A 15007-nucleotide genomic window follows, 5' to 3' on the forward strand; every position below is an offset into this window, starting at 1 on the left:
GAATCCCATGGTTCTGGTGCAGCAACCAGCAGTAGAAACAGAGCAATTCTCCATTCTGTAGCATCAAGGAAGGCAGAAATCAGGACTCACTGACAAAGACACCGCTTGAGACATCAAGACAGCCAGTTTTCAGACTCGTCCCTCAGATTTGGGGAACGTGTTGAGAGGACATGGTTTACTGCTAGTGACTAGAAGAGGGCACCTTTCTCACCAGGAAGAGAGTCAGCCTAAGCATCTCTCTGCTTGGGAGCAGGAGGAGAGGGTAACTTGGACAGGGGTCAATGTTAATCCCACATCCACACGGGGCAACCTAGCTCAGTGCTGATATAACAGTCTGACTTTATAAACTCTGCTCCAAGATTTCATTCCATGAGACAAGCAGCCTTCAGAGCAATACCCAAATGCTCTGATTTTGAATTTCTTTTCCAAAACAAGAAATCAAACAATAGCAAAAACCAAATCAGGCACCCAGGTCCCACCAGATTATAAAGTCTAGAGACAGGGGCAGCCTCAGTCTGTGGTACAGCATGTTAGGAGGCTCACAACGACCTGTAGATTCAGTTACAGGGGATCTGAAGCTCTCTTCTCATCTCCATGGGCATTGTATGCATATGGCACACAGACATACATGTACATGCAAAACACCCATATACATCAAATAAGACATTAATCTTAAAACTCACAAGAGCAAAGTCGGCATCTCAAAATACTTCCTGCTGTCAGCCTTCTGAAGAAAGAAATGACCTCCCACTGACTGTCCACACCTTTAGCAAAAGATCTTTCTTGTTAACTGCAGCTAGCTCATCGCTGTCCCAAGGAACTGCTCAGGAAGCCACCACTCCTTTCATGTAATGGAAAAGCTTTAAAATATCAGAATAAATTTGAGTAAAAACTTGTTTCCTGCTTTTTGGATGGCAGAGAAGCATCTATTTTATCAGCAATATTAACTCTGTATGGATCTACTGTGTGCTAGGGATTAGATGTCTCCCTGTGAGTAAAACCAAAGAACAAGCTATCATTGCGCCTAACCTGCATTAAGGTCAGGGAGATTTAAAAATCTAAACTGAAAAATGTGTAAGATAATCACAATTGTGATATAGTCTATAAAGAATGAAAAATTGGAATTGAGAAAAAATAATTAAAAAAGATTTCTCTGGGGGAGACCATTAAGCTAAGAGTGGAAGACTGAGAAGGAGTTATGCAAAAAGTAGAAAAAGAATGTTCCAGGCTGTGGACACTGTGTACATGAAGGCTTTGAGGTAGGCAGAGTTTGGTGATCAAGGGTATACTGAAGAGGGTAGTTGCAGGACAAAAGCAGAAGCAGGAGGTGTGCCTTGAGCTCAGAGATCTGTTCACTGTTTGGATTACCCAGAGATGTACAGGCAGCCATGTAAGCAGACAACATCTTGGGGTAACAGAAAAGTAGCAATGGTAACCATCAAGGAGCACCATGGCCTAGTGTCAAGGACTCTCTTGCTATGTTATGAAGACAGGAAGTCAGTAGAATCTACTGACGTCACTTGACCTTGGGATGACAAAAGTCTTTCTGGATTCTTTACACCTGCAGCCTTGTAGAGAAAGAGTGGAAGGAAGTGAGAGTAAAGGAAGAAGAATGGATGGAACTTGCTAGAGACTGGCTTTAGGAAGTGAGAGAGATGGAGGAAGTGGGAGTCTATTTCCAGGTCTCCAGCAAGTAAAACTGGAGGGATGGCTGCTCCTCAGGAGTTTGGGAAAGCTGGGCAGTAAATTTCATGTATGAGGCTCCTAGCACACTTTGGTAAGGTTATGGGTAGATAAATTACCCCAAATCCTCTCCTTGTTGTGTTCACAGTGCCTTCAAAACATGAAAGTAGTGGGTAAGTCTATTTGGTTGATCCAAGTAGGCATTCAAATATGATGTTTGAAAGCTCAAATTAGACATAAAAATTAAGACTCCGTGAGTTTATCAATCTGAGCAACCCACAGAGATTCAAAGAAATTGGATATGCGAAGTGCACAGTGAGCCACACTGCTTTTTAAGCAGCAGAAGAGGAGAATGGGTTTAGGGAATCCAAGGTGACAAGCACACAGCATCCAGAGGTGGCTGGAGGCCAGGTAGGGAGTGTCATGTGACAAGCCATGGTTTGAACTCTGAAAGATCTAGTCAAGTGGAGACAGAGAGGCAGCCACCCAATATTGACGACTAAACCAAACACTGGAATCTAGCACACTCATTTTGATTGAACATTATTTTGGTTTTATCAAGTGTTGACTATCAAAAATGAAAGAAAGAAAGAAAGAAAGAAAGAAAGAAAGAAAGAAAGAAAGAAAGAACCAATAATCCATGAATTACAACTTGGGGAAAGGGTTAATAATCCATGGGCAAAAATCTCAGTAATAATATTTACCTCTAGTTTCCAGGGTAATTGCATGTCAGTAGACCACAACCCCAGAGAAATTGGTGATGGAGCCCAAACCTGCCCTTTTCCAGGTAGTCAGAACAACCTAACTAAATCTTTGGCAAATATCAAAAGCTTTGTCTGCTGGGCTTGTTGATAAAACATCTTCTTGCTTATTCACAGAGTATTCATAGGAATCAGAATGGCAAAGGAATATGGCAAGATTTTGAGAGAGGGAAGAGACTCTGAAAAGACCAAGGCTCATGTGTGAGCACAGGAAGCCTTCCCCTGACCGTCTCATTCTCTTGTCTGATGTTTTTGAGTCTTGGGATTAAACTGCTACCTTTTAAATAGCTCCCAATATAGTGCTTTATTATGTGAACTTTGTACACCAAAGGAAACACATTTGGTTGTTTCTTTTTTAAATATGCACAATAAGAAAAGTGATAAAATGACACAAAGACATCATTATGATGTCTGGAGTATTTGGAATCACAATCAACAAGAATCCAACCTGCATGAAACACTGTTTCTCTGATGACACACACACACATAACATATATATATATATATATATATATATATATATATATATATATATATATTCTCTGACAACAACTCTGCATATCACCCCAGGTCAGCTCATGTTTTCAGAACTGTTCTCCATTCTCAGAACATAGTTGTTTATGGGACAAGGTCTGTCTCTAACAGCTGGTGCCATACTTCTGAATGTGTTCTAACCTGGGTGGATTGTCCAAGAGCAGCAGGCATAGATGCTAATCCTGAAGTTTTAAGTGGAAGAAAACAGACATTTCCAAAGTTCATGATCTTGGTAAAGCCCAAAGGTGAAGATGGGAAAATGGTACGCCATTGAGTAGAGAAAGCTGTTAAAGAATCCTGATTGACAGGGAAAAGCAATTTCCCCAAAGAGAAAGGTGGTCTTGGAAAATCCAGACTAAGCTGACTTTTTGATTCAATATCTTACTAAAACTGCCTCCTGACTTGTACTGAGCAACCATGTCTCATGTGGCCACAGTGAGCCAGACAATGATGAGATTTCCACATCACTGCTCATGTCTGAGGATGGGACATAGCACACAGGAATTTCTATCTGGAGTCAGGCTCTGTGGGAGCTGGGAAACATGGAGGGAGCCTGTTAAAACATGAATAACCTAAGAAATCTTCAGGCAGTCTCTGTGGTTGTGACGCTTGCCTAGAAAGTGGCTTCTAGACCTTTCTTGACGTAGCAAGAGAATGAATGATGCATGACATAACAAGGAATGATGCTTGTCTCTAGCTACCTAAGCCTCTGTCACCATGGGACTGAGGAGCCATCAAATTCCTGGAATAGCATTCAGTGAAGTCATTCCTCATATAAGAGCACTTTCTATGCTTTGGAAGAGTTGTAAGGTTCTCCAGGAAGACCATGGACATGACAACCTCCAGCTAAGAGAGAACCCTGTCTTCAAAGTGACCCCCCAGACAATTAAGAATGTTTGGGGGAAGGGTTGTTGGCTTACTTTTTCCCTTCATTCATTTAGTTTAAGTCAGGCTTCTTTTGAGACAGAATCTCACTATGTAGCACAGACTGGCCTCAGATTTTAGATCCTTCTTCCTCAGCCTTCCCAGTGTAGAAGGGACAGTGTGCACCATTCACAATCATCCAGAGAGTTTGTTTGTTCATACTTAACATGGTTGGTTTCATTCTAAATGGATTGTTTACCATCAGGGCCCATTGCTTGTGTGGTACCATGGAGATGCCACTGCACTAATAATAGTGGCTTAGGAATATCATCAACACTATCAACTCATTATCTAATCACCAGCACACTCTCCACTTGCTGAACACAAATAGGACCATCAAAGCCAGCAACATCCTCTTATCTTTAGGGCTTATAATGGGCAGGTAGTTCCAGTCAATGCTGTATGGGACCTATCCTTATGCCCCAGCAACAAAATCAAACCAAGTGACTGGGGACAGAATCAAGAAAGAGATGGGGGAGCATTCTCTCTGGTTCATTACAGTGAAGTTTCTGAGAGAAGGTATAAAAGAGAGGCCAGCAGACAGCAGGCTTTTCAGGGTGACCTGCAGATAGTGTAGGAAAGATGCCATTTTGTTACTGTGTGTTGGGAGAAGACTTTTCCCCTTGTAAGGGCTGTGGTGTCAAAGAGTGATTCAAAACTGTTCTAAGAACTTTAGTGATATGAGTTGAAGATGATAGACTACCCTGGTAACTATTCTCCTATTACAGAAAATCTCAAGCACACCAATGGCCATGTCTTCAATTTAGTAAGAGAACAATAGGTCTGTGAAAGCAAACAAGGGAGACGTGTGTGAAAAACCAAAGAAGTCAGGATAAACAGAAGTCAGACAAACAGGTGGAAACTCACAGTCAGGAATACTCTGCCGAGAGATGATGATGGGGAAGCCATTAGGAGCAAGTTTGGAGAAATATTGGGATATCTGAATTGATGGACACATAGAATGCTCCCAAAAGGTTGGTCATTCCCCCTATACCAGTCGACCAGATCTGGAGTCTGATGTGGCTTTCCTAGCTCTCTTCACTTTCCTTGGACTGCTTCTACATGAGATGCATTCATTATCTCTCAGCCACGGTCAGTGTCCAAATGTACTAAACTCAACACACAGTCCCGCACTGAGTACTTCTATCACAACCTCGGTGGGTGCCCCATGGTTCTCTCCTCTTCATCTTCCATCTTCTAACTGGGTTCAGCATCTTGTGGACCAAAGGACTTGCATCAGCTCCTTCTCTGTTGCTGCAATAAAACAGTTTGACCAAAACAACTGAAGTGTGAATGGTTTCTTTCAATTCACAATTCCAGAGGCAAAAGAGCCAATCACAGCTGGGAGCACATGGCAGCAACCAAGATGGGAAGGCATGGTGACCACGGGGAGAGGCTAGCTGGTCACACTGTGCTCAGGAAGCAGAGGACAGGAAGTAGAACTAGGCTATCAATTCTTAACTTTTGCCACCAGGGACCTCTTTCCTCTTTCAAGGCTCACATGCTCAAGTCTTCACATGCCTTCGCAAATAGCATGAGGAGATGGGAGCCACGTGTTCAAACCTTGAGTCTGTGGGGGACATTTCACATCCAAAACACAACCCTGACATATGCCAAGAATGCTGTGGGAAATGCTCTTGGACACTAAAGATTTGTCACTCATATTGGTTTAATAAAATGCTGTTTGACCTATTAGCTCAGGCTTCTTTTAACTAACTCTTGTATCTTAAATTAATCCATTCTGATTGTTTTGTGTTTTACCACAAGGCTCACAGTTTACCGTAAGCTTCAGCAGCTACATGGTGTCTCTCTGACTCCACCTTTTTTTCTCCTCTGTCTCTGCTTGGAATTCTTATCTTACTGTATTCTTCATTGCCATAGCCCCAAAGCAGCTTCTTTATTAACCAATGGGAATAAAACATATTCACAGCATACAGAGGGGAATCCCACATCAGCCTCCTCTTTTCTGTCTAAATAAAAAAAAAGAAGGTTTTTAACTTTAACATAGCAAGATGACATACAACAAAACAGTTATCAAGCAAGAATTAGATTTACAATATTTGGTTCATTTACATTTGGCAAATTAAAGAAAATACTCTATCATCCATCCTATCTTTGTGAGTCTAAAGTTTTATATCAATTTATTTTATTAAACCAATATCAGTGGCAAATCTTTACAGTATACAGGGGCATTTCTTATAGCACCAAGTCTAACACTCTGAACCTAAGTATATGGCTGATGCTTACAACCAAACCTGAGGTCCTGAGTCCTATCCCCAGAACCCACATGACGGAAGTAGAGAACCAAATCCTACATTGCCCTCTCACCTGCACACACGCACCAAGGCATGCACATGTGTGTACACACACATACAGTAACAATAAGTGCTCAAGAGGAAAGAGCTGAGTTATTCTTCAGAAACAGTAGAACACTTGGGGCACGGGCCTGCGACACCCAGAGTACCCTTAGAGAACAGTGCCTCAGAGGCAGACTGGAGTTAGAGACTTTTCATGAATGAAACCTGAAGAGAGCGGGAAGAGGCACCACTGATCAAAACACAGAACAGAACAAAGCTGTCGGGGCCCAGAAACTGAATCACAGCTGTGCCAACAGCTGTACATAAAGCCGAGTTCAAGAATGAACTCTGTTTACAACATGACTCCTGTTAGGTACCTGATTTTAATTAAGTAAGAAAACAGAGTATAAGAACAACGTATTGAATGTGGGCATGTCATCCAAGGAGTCTGACTGGGAGCTGGGCTTAGTTCAGACATTCCTGTCCATTTACTTGTCATCTCGGCCCCCTGTTTATTTCTAAACACAAGTTTTGTTCTATGAGCAAAGGGAGTACTCGTTTTCAGCCAGCTTTCCATGTGAGATGTTCATTCAAAACTGCAAATATAAGAAATCATTTATTTCCTGAAACTTTGTGCCAGGTGGAATTCGAAGGGATGGTTTGTAAGGAAATGAACCCTGAAAAAGAGTGTTCAGAAAGGCCCATTTACATACAGCCCATAATATACATATAGATTACGGTGTCCTGTAAGGGCCAAAGCAACCTTGCTTTCATGAGAGGGTTATGAAGAGGTAGCTTCATATAGAACAAGTCCTAGCCTACCCCCGTGAGATTAGAGGCTATTGGGAAAGTCGCTTCACCTTCCGAGTCACAGTGATAGACAATCATGGCACCTCTGCCGTGGGCATGGTAACCCTTCTCCAGCCCCAATGATGACTGTGTTCTCATGAGTGGGGTGGCCATGCCTGTGGGGAATCTCTGGACACCAGAGTGAGGTAACGCCTCTCTTCTTTAGCATATAGGTCTGCTTGACCCAGGCCCCACCATGTCAAAAAAGCATGGCTGTCCCTCAGCTACAGATACTGCACCTGATCCCCAGAGACCTCAGATCTCCTGGGACATTCAGGCAGAGCAGAGGGAAGTCCCAGCCTCTTGTTATCCAAACTGAGTTCCCTACCCAGAAGCAGTCTTTGTTGGCACCTCCTACAAGTGAGCCCCACGGCCCAGAAACCTGGGAGGCCATTTCAGGGGAAGTGTCTGTGGGTGCTGACACACAGCCTTATCTTAGTGAAATGTATTTTTGTGTCACTTGTCTCAAATGTCTCAAAACCTGGTGTGGCTTTCCTGGGAGATCAGGTTTACAGCACACGATAAACCTCAAGTCTAACAGTTCTTATGTTACCTGGATGTGAGAACAGAAACTCCAGGACATTAAATTTTCCTTCCTGCCCTCCTTTCTTCCTTCTTTCTTTCCCTCTTTTCTTCTTTTCTTCCTACCTCACTTCTTTTTCTTTTTTTTATTGAGAAAAGGAAAAAAAAACAAGTTTCCACCTCCTCCCAGCCTCCCATTTCCCTCCCCCTCCTCCCACCCTTCTCCCCCTCCCCCAACTCCTCTCCCCCTCCCTCTCCAGTCCAAAGAGCAGTCAGGGTTCCCTGCCCTGTGGTAAGTCCTAGGTCCTCCCCCCTCCGTCCGTATCTAGGAAGGTGAACATCCAAACTGGCTAGGCTCCCACAAAGCCAGCACATTACGTAGGATCAAAACCCCGTGCCATTGTCCTTGGCTTCTCATCAGCCCTCATTGTTCGCCATGTTCAGAGAGTCCAGTTTTAACCCATGCTTTTTCAGTCACAGTCTTCCTCTCCTTCCCTTCCTTCTTCACTCCATTCCTTTCTCCTTTGTCCCAATACTTGTTTCTTCTTTCCACGTTATAACATTTCATTGAGCATCCTTTGTGGCCAATATGTACCAAGACACCATCAGTCTGTGCCTTTATTTCTCCATGGGTCCTCAGAACCCTCACTTCCTCTGCATGGTACCCACTGCTGTGGCCACTGTGCTGTCACGTGATCACTGAAGGAAGAAAGACATACCTGCATGTGCAGTTTGAGATGAAGTCCATCACAGGAGCAAGGTCTTGAGACAGCTTGTCACATTGGGTCTGTCAGGAAACAGAACAGATGGAAGAGTGAGGCGAAGTTGCACCTCACCGCCCCTCGTGACCCACTTCCTTCCGCAAGGCTATATGTCCAGAGGTTCTGCAACCTTCCAAATCAATGCCGCCGGATGCATGAGCCCATGGAAGACAGTCACATGCAAACCACCCCAGAAACCAATTACCTTGACATTAGTGTCTCAGGATGGTTTACTGAGTCACCAGAAAGAGGGACTTTTGTCCATTTATTATTATTTTTTAAAAAAAAAATAAGCTTTACTCTAAAGCTTGTATTGTATTTTTATCCTTACACATAAAAACATCACATAACAAAACTAAACAAATCCAAAACCTCCACAACTTTCCTAATGAACTCATGGGCAGTTAGACTGCATTCACAGCAGAAGCTGGGACACTTCACGTTAAATTTTACATTTTCAGTGTGGAATATATTATATGCATTTATTTATCACCACTATTGCCATACCCCATTTAGCCATGGGGACGTTGGAGATTCTGGTTGTGAATACAGCGAATCTGAGCTCATCCTAACTAATAACCACATCATGCATGATCATCCCCTACCAGGCTTCTTCCTCGAGTTCCAATCTCAATCCCCTTCTCATTAGCTTTCCTGGACACACCCAGACATCTCCACATTCTCACGGCCGCCTTCTCACTCAAAACACACAGATCCAGACCACTGATCTGATGTGCTGTGACAACAGGTCTCTCTGGCTTCCTTAGTTAGGGGTGCTTTGTTTTCTCTTTATTTATACCTTTTCAAATTTTGACAATAAATATGTACCACCTTTATATGAAAACATCACACTCTTCTATAGTTTTAGACAAGGACTCATGTGTTTTAACCTCAGTGACATTTTTCAAAAGAATCTCCTTTGGCCACTAAATTCATTTAAAAGCCGCGATCCATTTTGGATCATCTGAAATACAGTGACAGAGACTCAGATCAGTCCCTCCATCGGAGGTTTGCAGACGGCATAAATTATTTTAGAAGTCATGTCAGGTAGAGTTTATTCCAAGGTTCGCTTGCACATTTTAATCAGAAAACACAGAAGGTATATGCAGCTGAGATTGAAATAGCCCTTCACCTTGTACCGGGAACCAGGTTGACTTACTGTTAGCTGGCTGATAGGACCCACGCAAGTTACAGCTTGGATGATAGAGGCAGCCTGGGCAGGAACTGAAGGGAACACATAAAGAAACATTTATTTTTAAAAAGTAAATCAACCATAAAGATCCTCCCAGCAGACCCGAGAGATGGAAGCCTCTCTCTCATTTTCTCCTTGGCAAAATTTAATCTATCGCTGGGGTTTTTCAAGCGTCATATTCAAAGAGATGCAAATTCGTCAGAGCTGAGACCCCAGCTGACTTTTACCACCTCGTGAAAGTCAAAGGGGCTTCAGTGCTGGAGCCAGTCACTCACCTCCTTCCATCCCGGCTAATTCAAATACATATGTGTGCGTATGCATATGAATCCATATATATTAAGGAGAAACTCTAAAACAGAGTTTCGAGTCTCCTTTGTGTGGATATGTTTGCAGTAAATGAGGAATTTAAATGGGAAATGCCATGCCAAGAAACTAAATATGTCTGAGAAAGCCTCCATCTACCACTAAATCACCATGGAAGTTCTTTGCTTTGAATTGGTAGCTTTAAATAGCAATCATTTTATCTTGGCTTCTTCACTCTGCACTCCGATGAAATGGTTTGGGGACAACAGCTAACTCTCAAGTGACCTCTGCCCTCAGCATAGCTCAGGGCACACAGTTCATTTAAGGAATGCATGTGATATATTTACCACAAAAAATATAAAGTTATAATTACTATTTTATACACAGCAACAGTTCTGGAGAGAGTCCTGTCTTGTGTGGGGATGTGTTAAAGTGGGTTTCTCCTCTGCCTTGGCACAAATGATGGGATCAATCTATTAATGGAAATTCTATCACTTGGAGTCATACAAGAAAAATGATGGTAAGTTTCATACTGCATAACAAAAGCTCCACATTAAAAATAAAGAATTCAAGGCTGCTATCGTGTGCAAAATTTGAAAATCACATTACATCCAATTCAATAAATATTCATTGGCTTCCTACTAAGTATTGGGCCTGAGGATGCAAATGGGCTTTGAGTCTGTGTCTACCAGTAAGGAGAGCAAGGGTTTACATGGAGGGAGCACTCTATTGTCTAGAGTCCACTGTGGTCCTAGCAACACTCATCACAAATGTCTTTGTAGCATACAAGACTCACCAAGTAGTTGCTCCTCTTGGGTGGCCATCATGAGTTCTGCTGACCCTCATTGTCCTTGCTTCCTTGTCTGAACCTTGACATTTTGTTGGCTGGACTTTTCTGTTCTTCCCCAGAGGGCTAGCCTGGGCATGTTTTCAGGCAGTGGTAGAGACACAGAGGGGAAAGCCAGACTCATTCCTGGGAATGTTTCTCAAAGCCTGCTTTTGTCACATTTGCTGGCCTTGCCTTGGCTGAAGAAGATCTACACGGGTCCAATTCAGAGCGAGGGCAGGGAGAAACTGCATGGCGAAGGCTCTGGACCTGAGCAGAGGTAAGGAACTGGAGACGGGTTTGCTATGAGCCTCACAGAAACAGGCAAGGCATATACCAAATTATTGCAAATCAGTATATTGAAGAGGAGGCAAAGACCCGTGAGATATCAAGAACAGAGCAATACATCCTAGGAAATACATGAACATTATGTCGGTACTGAGTTCAGGGGATAATTAGAACCTCGACTGACAGTTGTACCTAGAGAGGAGTTATAGGATGTGGTGAGACCACAAACCACAAAGCACAGGGGTGTAAAGCCCCCCAGTATTACTGGAAGACCTCAAGCCCGGTGAGTACACTCATCCTGCTGATCTCGGACTTGGTGTCTAGAAATCTGCTTTAAGTGTGTGTGTGTGTGAGAGAGAGAGAGAGAGAGAGAGAGAGAGAGAGAGAGAGAGAGAGAGAGAGAGAGAGCGAGCGAGCATGTGCATAGGTCCACATGGTAGGAAAGGCATCATTCCATGGGCCTGCCTGTTGTAACAAAGAGGCTCACACGTGCGTTCAACCTTCCTTCACACCACTGGGAAAGCATCTTGAATGAGCAGCATTTTCTGAATATGTCAAGAAAGAAAGAAATGAGTGTCTCTTTAAGGGAGCGGTTGGGGCCATGCATTGGGCTTGGGAGTCTGGAGACAGTGGTATGAGATTGATTAGGTGTGTACATGTTGGCTGAGAACGCTGTAGAGAGACGCATGGAAGTGTTTGACAAGATGAAAGACTACTCAGCATGTTAGACAGCTGCCTGAGCGGAGAGATCCATAACAGGGCAGGAAAACACACTCTCCAGTAAATGATACCTTCCCAGCGAAAGCTCCTACCAGTGAGGTCACACAATCTTCGTGTGACATGACAGGCTTTGCAAAGACTGAGAGCAGAATTTCGCACGCATGCTTCGAAGTATCTAGGTGAAGAGCCACAAAGGTAAGGATCTTTCCGTGGGACTTTGTAGGAAGATGAGGCTGAACTGTGATGCAGAAAAATCAGGGGTGGGAGAGAAATGGGATGCTTTGTGGGCTGGGGTTGACCAGAAGGAGCACCGGCCAGGGGTAACACTCAGCATAGTCTTGGAGCAAGGGCTTAGCATCTGTGGATCTCTCTGTTTGCTCACCTGTAGAGGGGAGAGTCACGGGTGCCAGGAAGGGAATGGATTCATGGTATGAGATGACAGACATCCTTTCAGGCTTCCTAGGGTGTTTCAGTTGTCTAATCTGCTCGGAAGCAGAAGGCCAACAGGCGTCTCTCTGAGCCTAAACTGAAATGGCCTCAGAACTCTGCTCCTCCCAGAAATCTGAGAAGAAAGACCAGTGTCTGTTTTTTCCAGCATCCAGAGATGATATCCCTTCTTTGTTTTGTAGTACCTTCTCCCATATTCAAAGCCAGACCCATTTTCATGCCTGCGATTGTCTTTCCTCTAAGCCCAGCTAGAAATCGGTCCTGACCTCTAAGGAGCTTTGCAACTTACAGGTAATCTATACTAACTTCACGTTGAGATTCCTGACTTGATTACATTGCCAAGTTCCCTTGCTGTGTTTGACAGCATATCCACAGGTTGTAGGGGTGGGGCAGGTGGGGCAGCTTTGGTGAGAGATAAGTGTTATACTGATGAACCACTTGGTCTGGTCCCTAGTATGTGTTATACATTCCTAGAGCCAGATGGCATTGGTGAAGAGCACCCAAGATGATCCTAAGCAGATGGGCTCATAAAGGGTTGGCAAGTGTGTAGGCTCCACCTTCAGGATGTGCTCCCTCCCCCAGCACTTGTTCCTCCCTTTGCTGCCCTACCTGTGTGTAGACTCCGCCTTCAGGACGTGCTCCCTTCCCATCACCTACTTCTCCCTTCGCTGCCCTTCCTGCGTGTGGGCTCCACCATCAGAACGTACTCCCTACCCATCAATTGCTCCTCCCTTTGCTGCCCTCCCCATAGAAACCTCTATCTTGAATTCTAGTCCTGTAGATAGCTTCTAACAGCTTCCCTTCACTCCACAACTAAAGAGATCCCGGGATCCCTCACTGCATGTAGATCATTGATCTACTAAGTCTGTCCTCCGCTTTCTAAGAGAAAGGTTAGTAAAATTCCCAGCTCCCTCCCACGAGCCACAGGCCTGGCATATCCTGGCACAGCCTGGCCCTCACCCTTTCCTCACTCATGCTATTCACACTCCACTTGCTTTTCTCTTGAACACAGTCTGCTTCTTTTTACTCCAAACCTTTTCAGACTCTGACCACCACACCCCTTCGGAGTCTTCTTCTTCATTGTGTTCCCATATTGTCATCACTCCTTCAATCTTAGCTCAATGAGGCATTTCTGCTGGCATCAGGGTCCAGTGACGTCATTAGTCCCTCTCCACCTTATTTTATAACACAGACTGACTGGCCCACAAGCCTCAAGCATTCTCTCTTCTCTGCCTCTACAGTACTGGAATCACAGACTCTCGCTGCTGCACTCAGCTTTGAACATGGGCGCTGGAGACTGAACTTAGGTCCTTATCCTTGTACAGAAAGTCCTTTGCTAACAGAACCACATCCTCATCTCCCTCTCTTTTCTTTTGCAAGCAAAGAACTCATGAGTCAGGGGCAAGAAGATCTGAAAGCCAAACAATGCACAAGGCTGACCTATCTGGCATCTAATTTGCAGGGACAGAACGTAGCAATGGGTACCAGTACTTCTACTGATGCTGGAAGACATTTCAATGTTATTGTAAAGAACAATGAATAACTAGGCAGGGAGTTCTTGGAAACAAATAAAAAATTTGGAAGATGATACAGTCTTTGGAACAGTGTTTCTTTTCTTCATTCTGTTAGTTTGTTTCACAGGACTTTAGTTTATTCTTAATTCCAGCATTTTCTTTTTCTTGTTGAAACACATCTCTGCCTCCCATTCTGCACTGGACCCCTTTCTTCAGTGCTTGGTTAAAAACCACTCCCCTGTCCACCCAGCAACCCTACAGGTGGCATGATAGATTTACAGATGAAAAATTTACAGATGAAGAAACTGAGGCACGGAGAAGTGAAGTCGTATGGACAGGGATGGTTTTCGTTGGTCACCACGCAGTCACGTAGGCTTCTTCACAAACGTACACCCCTCTTCAAGGAGACAGTGTGTGTCCCCGAGGCTGTAGTGACAAACATCATCAGTCCTTGCAGCAGTGTCATCACGGAACTGAACCTATAAGTCACGTGGTCACAGGATGGCCTGTTGGTCTACTGTGTGACTTTCTTCAAGTCACCTAGACTCTCTGACCTTCAGGGTCTTCATCACTAAACACCTTTCTCCTAGCAAAGGGGTAAAGACTATCATGCTTATCACATCTCTGGCACACAGTAGGCAGACAGCAGGCATGCTAGTTAAATTATCTTTTAAAATACAAGTGATTCACACTGACATGATGGATATGTAAAAGGGAGATTTGTTTCCCCGGGATTGGACTCCGCAAACAAATAGCACATCCCAATCTGAGAAATGCACAGTGTTCAGGCTCTCGTGCTGCTTGGTCCTGAATTTTTTATCTCCCAAGAATAATGACCCCCAGCCCTGGGCATTTCCAGAGGATTAATGACCAGCAGGATTTAATGACCCCAGCTTCAGCCTAGAGCCATCCCCCGTTCCCTGGGTCCTCATTAATCCCAGGTAGGCCAGCAGCCTTTCTTCTCACGGCTACAATCATGCCCAAGTTCAGCTCCGCTGCAAGGAGAAGGACCACTGGGACCCTCTGCCTCCGCTTCAGTCCCCAGCCTGCTCCAAGCTCCAGCCACCGGCTCATTTATTTACAGGGGCATCCAGACAGTAATTAAAATATGCTAAGGAGGTCCCCTGGTCCACGGCAACTCGATCCAATGATGAGCAGCCTGCGATACGCGGGCCTCTCCTGCCCCTCCCCTTGAGCGCACACATATTAACTTTTAGGGAGGCAGCCTGCATTGCTCCACATGTTATGTGGGAGAATTTCATGAGATTTTAATGAGTTTGTACCACTGTGAGGGAAAGCTCACAAAGGACCCATGCAAATTGCTTTGTCTCGTGCAGCCAAGCCAGCATAGTGATGCGCCTCCCTGTCTGGCTTCTGGAAGGACAG

Source organism: Microtus pennsylvanicus, chromosome 14 (genome assembly GCF_037038515.1).
Source record: "Microtus pennsylvanicus isolate mMicPen1 chromosome 14, mMicPen1.hap1, whole genome shotgun sequence".
Lineage (NCBI taxonomy): Eukaryota > Metazoa > Chordata > Mammalia > Rodentia > Cricetidae > Microtus > Microtus pennsylvanicus.